Here is a 7378-nt window from a genome sequence, read left to right as displayed (position 1 = left end):
CTTTTTGCACTGGTTATCTGTTCATCTATCTTCCTTTGCAAAGGAAGAACCCAGGTTGTGGTTCGATTGTTTATCCTGGCATCTTTGCAGAGAAAGGCCCCGGGCTGATTCCTTTGCACGCACGCGCGCGCACACACACACACACATCAAGCCTATCTTTTAAAGTTCACTAACTAGTGAACTTTAAAGTCCCCAGACTGAGTCATAACAGAACCTGACTAACTCATTCCATCAGTGCAATGTCAGGGCATCCTGAGCAAGTTTGCAGATGACACCAAATTGGGAGGGGTGGCTAATACCCCAGAGGACAGGATCACACTTCAAAATGACCTTAACAGATTAGACAACTGGGCCAAAGCAAACAAGATGAATTTTAACAAGGAGAAATGTAAAGTACTACTCTTGGGCAAAAAAACAAAAGGCACGAATACAGGATGGGAGACACCTGGTTTGAGAGCAGTACATGTGAAAAGGGATCTAGGAGTCTTGGTAGACCACAAACTTGACATAAGTCAACAGTGTGATGCAGCAGCTAAAAAAGCCAATGCAATTCTGGGCTGCATCAATAGGAGTATAGCGTCGAGATCAAGGGAAGTAATAGTACCACTGTATTCTGCTCTGGTCAGACCTCACCTGGAGTACTGTGTCCAGTTCTGGGCATCACAGTTCAAGAAGAATACTGACAAGCTGGAACGTGTCCAGAAGAGGGCAACCAAAATGGTCAAAGGCCTGGAAACGATGCCTTATGAGGAACGGCTTAGGGAGCTAGGTATGTTTAGCCTGGAGAAGAGAAGGTTAAGGGGTGATATGATAGCCATGTTCAAATATATACATGTAAAAGGATGTCATATAGAGGAGGGAGAAATGTTGTTTTCTGCTGCTCCAGAGAAGCGGACACGGAGCAATGGATTCAAACTACAAGAAAGAAGATTCCACCTAAACATTAGGAAGAACTTCCTGACAGTAAGAGCTGTTTGACAGTGGAATTTGCTGCCAATGAGTGTGGTGGAGTCTCCTTCTTTGGAGGTCTTTAAGCAGAGGCTTGAAAGGCATATGTCAAGAATGCTTTGATGGTGTTTCCTGCTTGGCAGGGGGTTGGACTGGATGGCCCTTGTGGTCTCTTCCAACTCTATGATTCTATGATTCTATATTCCTGGTTGTTGTTGTTTTTAATTGCCATATTGGCCTGAATATAATATATATTTTTTCCAAATTCCGACTGTGAAAAGTTAAAGTATGGCTTAAATTCACAACCTTACAAAAATTGCTGCTGCCGATATCCCTGCTGAAACAGACATTTGGTAAAACGAACCCAAAAAATGTTTTATTGCTGATTTCCGAGCTTGAGACTGTTCGTTTGCCATTTATGGGTGTGAGTGCCTGCAGAATTGTAGCAAATGAATAGCAATTTGTTATTTTAGTGATTGTATGGTGACTTTTGTGGGCTTGCAAGATCAAAGGCTTAAATTGGCTCAGTTACAATTCTATCATTTGCAGCAATTTTCAGCCTGTAACCCAATTTTAAGGGAGTGGCTTATATTCAGGTATTCTCTCCCCCCCCCCCCCCGGAATTTTAAAGGTGCAGCTTATTTGCAGGTGCGGCTTATATTTGGGGCAATACGGTAAATATTTGTGTCAAAATACAGTAGATTATTATTCTTCAACCGCAAGTACTGGGATCTATTTGTAAATCAGCTGATCAGAAGTAAGTGACTGGTGGACTTAACCATTGCCCCATACTTTCAACCAGATACTGGAAAATTGCTTTTAATGGTCATTCGATAAAGGTAACTTGAATAGTCATATTTTACAGGTGAGGAATACAAAGGCTGAGATATAAGTGGTGAGCCCAAGACCAGCCATGGCAGAGATTTTAACCTATGCTCTGCTCACCCTTTTCTTATGTGATCTTTGACTTAATGGCATTGCTTAAGTGAAAATCCAGTATCTATGCATCATATACAGATTTTGCAAATCTTATCATGGTAATGCATGGGCAACAACACATCATTTAGGCACTCCTGCAGACACCACCTGTTTGCTCACTTCTGTTTTATTGTGTCACATGTATATTTGGTCCTCCAGACAAACTGATATGCTGAAGATGGAGTGCATCTGTGTGTGAAGGTCAACGCCTCTTTTGAGGGTACAATAATATGGAGAGGTGTGGACCACAAGATCATTATGAGAGCAAGGAACTGTGTTGCTCCTGACTTTATTGCTCTGGTATGTTTGAAGTATTCATCATGCAAAACTTTCTTGTAAGAACTGGCTGCAAAGTGTCAGGGTGTGTATTTTCTGTGAAACTGAAACTTCTCAAATGTATGTGACTTAATTTTGCACAATAATTTGGTGTGAGCCCAACTGAACATCTACATCAATCTTTAGATCTGTACAGCAGCCCAATGAAGTGAATGTTTTATTAAACTTTGAAGGTATCTCCCAGGACTCTTTCGTGGGGTCTGGGGTTTTTCTTTCATTTTTTGATAGCTTAATAAATGTCCTCATGAGGCTCAGCATGCAGCCCATATAGGTCTATTCATGTAGCTACTGTATATCTTGCTATAAGGAAGGATATACATAATAGAATTGTAGAATTGGAAGGGACCAAGAGAGTCATCTAGTCCACCCCCTGCAATGCAAGAATCTTTCACTCAATGCCTCATGCTCTACCGACTGAGCTAGCCAAATAGGATACATTTTAAAGAAGGCAAGGAGAAGGAAGTCTGGAAGATATCACATTCATAATCCACACTTCTGTTTGTGCTGTGATTTCCAGGCACTGGTCCAAGCATTTTGTTCATTTGTGCCACCGCTTTCCCTGGGAAAATCTGCTGTTTACCACTGAAATGGAACAAACGTCCATTTTTGTGGAAAACTCGATTGATGTTTGTTCCAATTCAGTGGTAAATAGTGGGTTTTCCTGGGCAAAGCAGCAAGACAAAAAGGGGGGGGGGGACCACTCAGATCCGTGCCTACAAATCGTGGCACAAAATGGAAGCCTGGATAAGCCCTTGGTCCTTTATATAATTTGATGCCCCTGATGTTGCCTGACATTTAAGTAGTTAATCAACACGCACACCTAATGTGTTTAGTCCCTCATTTTTCCAACTGCACATATTGTGACCAGGTACATATTGAAGAAATACTGTGCTGTGTGAAGTTGGACTTGAAACTCTGCTCACTTGGTACCTGAACTACTGGCGTGTCAGAGGCTGTTCTGAACTACGTAATTACAGATGATTAATATGATGATAAGGAGGCCTCTGAGTCCAGTCCATGTTCCTTGCCCTGGAAAGCTCCAAAGCAGAGCATTCTGAGGGCAGGGAAGGAGCAAGTCTTTGCCAGTATTACATGTGAGATTATTGGGTCCAGACCTAAATCTGGAGAAGGCAAAACGATCACGAATAGTGATCACAAACAGATTGGCCTCCCCTTCTGCTCAAGCCCTCTGTCTGTAAAGCCCTGCAGGCAGGGAAGGGAGTCAGAATTGTGCCAAAGGATGTAATACTAACCCCATATACCTGGGAATAAGACCCACTGGATGTACTGTTGCAATCCTGGCAGCACTTCCCTGAATGTGATCAATGGCTTAGGCCAAAAGGGTTTCATCCTTATTTCTGTGCAAGTGGCTTATTCCATTATTTAAATAGCTTTCCAGGTGCAGGACAAGCAAAGTGTGGACGAGCTCTAATTCTCTAATTTGAGCAACAGGTCAATAGTTTCATTTGCAAGTAAACATGCTGGGGAAACCTTTCACCCCCACCCCCTTTTTCTTCTTCCAACTGTATGTTGGGAATAAGTGAAAGTCCCCTGAAACTTGAAAATACTGCATCCACGAATACCTCCAGCCTGACCCCTCAGCCTGCTGGTTACAAGGAAATATTTACAGTTAAACCAAAAGCTTTGGCAAAACCGCACACTAATTTATGTGGGTGTTTGCTCAGTTGATAAATCTTTCCTGTACTCTGACCTCTCCAACACAGTTCAGGCATTTACTCTTTCTTGGAAGCCATAATAGTAGTTCAAACCTCATGTGGGCTGCTGTTGCTGATGGCTTCTTGCTTTATTCTAAGCACAGCTCTATGGCCCTTGAAGAAAAAGAAGACAATAGGCCATTGGTAAAACCATACCAGGGAACCCAGATTTACTATTTACAGTATAGGCCTTTTCATGTTTCTAAGTGACAATTACTATACAGTGGTACCTTTGTTCTTGAATTTAATCCATTCTGGGAGTCTGTTCAACTCCCGAAATGGTTCAAAAACCAAGGCGCGGCTTCTGATTGGCTACAGGATTTTTCCGGACATTCGGTTTCCGAAAAACATTCACAAACTGGAACACTCACTTCCGGGTTTGTGTGGAACCTGCTTGGTCTAAAAAATGTTCCACCTCCCTCTTCTAAACGCTATGTTAGCAGGGCTCCCCCCCCCCCGCCCAGAACTCAGTTCCAGCACCTCTCAGGTGGGTGCCATAAGAGGACAAGTCAGGTGTTCATGGTCTCCCTCAAAATTATCGCCCCATTAGCCTGCTGGATATCCCCTCCAAACTCTATGCCCGTCATCTGCTCACCAAGTGAACAGACTGGCTAAGAGAAAACAACACCTTACATGAGGAACAAGCAGGGTTCAGAGCTCATATCATCAACAAATATACTCATCAAAACAAATGTAACCTGTTTGCTGCCTTCATTGACCTATCTGCTGCTTTTGACTCAATCAACCGTAATAGACTGTGGAAAAAACTCTCAAATGCTAATATAGACCCACAACTTTTACTATTAATTTGTGAATTGTATTGTGACACCAAAGCACAAGTTGAGGGGAAGTCTGTTGGAATCATTTAAGACTGTAAGGCTGTATATTGGCTGCCACACTTTTCAACTTTTATGACTTGGTGCCACATCTAACACAGGCACAATCCCCCGCTCCAGCAATTAGTAATAGGAAGATATCCTGTCTGCTGTATGCCGATGATGTGGTCCTCCTATCATTCTTCCAACTAGGTCTTAATAATCTGCTCACAGCTTTCAGCTCGTATCGCAAGTGGGAAGAGCTTATCGTGAATTACTCCAAGACCAAAATTTTGGGAAGCGTAGCCCCAGCTTCAAATGGGAAATGGACCAGCAGAATCTTGAGCAGATATGCTCCTTTAGGTATCTGGGAGTTCTTTTCACTGAGACACTATCATGGAAGGGGCATATTGAGGCTGCGAAACTCAAAGCGCAGAAAGCTTGTGGGGCATTAATGAAATTCTATTTTATGGTGGGTGGCCAGTTACTAGAACCTGTGTTGAAAATCTTTGCCAGTAAAGTGGTCTCCCGGATGCTCTATGGAGTAGCGATATGGGGCATGGAACCAAATGCTAACAAAGCCTTAGAAATAGTGCAGAACAAATTCCTCAGGAAAGTGCTCTCGCTCCCAATGGGACCCCAGCTGCTCTTCTCCGCATGGAAGCGGACATGACAACAATACGGGCTAGAACTGACTATCTGTGTCTAAACTATGTGAAAAGACTCCAATCTCTCTCAGAGGAGAGATTCCCCACTATGTCCCACACAGAACAGGAACAGACCAAATGTTGGAAGGATGGCATGCAATGCCTCTTGACCCAATATCAATTACAAGATCGGCAGATGATCAGGAAGAGAGATTGTCTCTTCAGGTCCGACGCAGAAAGGGATTTAACCATGATTGCCTCTACTAAAAGTTCACCATGGTTCCCAGTTATCAAAATGGAGCACATCTGAGCTAGTTATCTGACATGCTAAGAATCACTTTTACAGAATTACGATTCCAATCAATGCCCTTGGCGGTGGTGGATGGTCAGTACGGCAAAGTACAGTACAGGGAGAGACTTTGTCTGTGTGGGCAACCTTGCATAGAGGATCTGTACCACTACCTATTGCAATGCCTGCTATATATAGAACCAAGAGATTGATTTATAAAACACCTGCTAATAATAATAATAATAATAATAGTAATAATAATAGTAATAATAATAATAATTTTTTATTTATACCACGCCCATCTGACTGGGCTTCCCCAGCCACTCTGGGCGGCTTCCAGAAAAATAAAACACAGTAATCTATTAAACATTACGAATGGAATACACTCGAACAGGGTGGAAAGGGTGAAATGGCTGCTGAGTGATACTGGTGACTTCGTAACTTATAAAGTAGCACTATATGTGTTGGCAGCCAAGAAGACCAGGAGAAAAGAACTAGACAAAATAGTGGTCAATTGCAAAGGAGACTCGGACATTTAAGCTGGCACATCCTACCTGAGAACCCCCTGCTATTCTATCGTATGTAACTAATAATTTCTAGGAGACGTGACCGTGGTTTATTGTATTTGCAGTGTCTGATGTTTTTATGGTTTTTATGGTTATTGTTGTTTTTCTTTTTGTCCCCTTTGTGAATGATGCCATGGCCTTCGGCTAACGCAATAAAGTTTATGAATGAAGGAGTTCATGGTGTGTTTCGGCACCCCCTTTTCTAGAAAATAGCACTGTATGATAGTAATACTGTATGTTAGAATGTGACACAAGGTTGTTTGCTTGTGATGACCTATGCCTACAGAATTGTAGGACCCAGCCTTCGGGGATAGTACAGAACAGTGTAGAACTACAACTGCCATCATCCCTGGATATGGTGCCTGCTTACTGGAACTGATCAGAGTTGTAGTCCAGCAATAATTGGAAGGTCAAAGGTTCTCCATACCTGTTATAGAGACAACAAGAAGGAACCCTTCATAAAGAGATCAGTGTCCAAATTAAAAATAGTAATTTGTGATAGATTTTTTTAATGTGTTCTACAAACAGCACTAGTTACAGGTAGGTAGCCGTGTTGGTCTGACGTAGTCAGAAAAAAAAATTCCTTCCAGTAGCACCTTAGAGACCAACTAAGTTTGTCATAGGTATGAGCTTTTCTTCAGATACCCTGTCTGGTGTCATCTTACGTGACAAGAAGATAAAGGGTAAATAAATAACTGTATCATTGTGGGTGAGAAAGATATTTCCTGGCATGTATTAAAAGCATACCTATGTGATTATCTGATAAACCAGTAACAGGAATTTCTTTGCCTATGCTATAAGTGACCCAGCCCTCCTTGTCAAGCTGACCTTTGCTGTCAAAGATTTTTATAGAAGGGCAGCCTTGCCCTGCCTTTCAGAAGGCATAGCACTTCACCTGCCAGTCGAAATACAGAACTATAAAGGCTTGTAGAAAACATTACATGCATACAGTATGTATGCAAAAGCCCATCACAGGTGACGCCTGAGGATTTTATTTTTGCTCATTCTCATTTAACTTTTCGTTTCTTCCACAGAAAAGAAGTCGGTGTAGGAGATTCATCATGTGCAAAGCGTCACTCATGGA

The 7378-nt window shown here is 42.2% G+C and overlaps 1 long non-coding RNA gene across 1 annotated transcript in view; it reads right to left on the bottom strand.

Annotated features, from left to right (window-relative positions):
* The window catches only part of LOC148685010 (uncharacterized), a 38115-nt gene that overhangs the window by 3615 nt on the left and 27122 nt on the right, over positions 1 to 7378 (bottom strand). Inside the window, exon 3 of the long non-coding RNA XR_015950971.1 lies at positions 4032 to 4091. This is a non-coding gene — a long non-coding RNA (uncharacterized LOC148685010). The remainder of the gene's footprint in view (positions 1 to 4031; positions 4092 to 7378) is intronic.

The sequence above is a fragment of the Zootoca vivipara genome, chromosome 7, assembly GCF_965207765.1.
Source record: "Zootoca vivipara chromosome 7, rZooViv2.hap1.1, whole genome shotgun sequence".
NCBI classification, from domain to species: Eukaryota; Metazoa; Chordata; class Lepidosauria; order Squamata; family Lacertidae; genus Zootoca; species Zootoca vivipara.
This window is presented reverse-complemented; position numbering and strand designations above follow the sequence as displayed.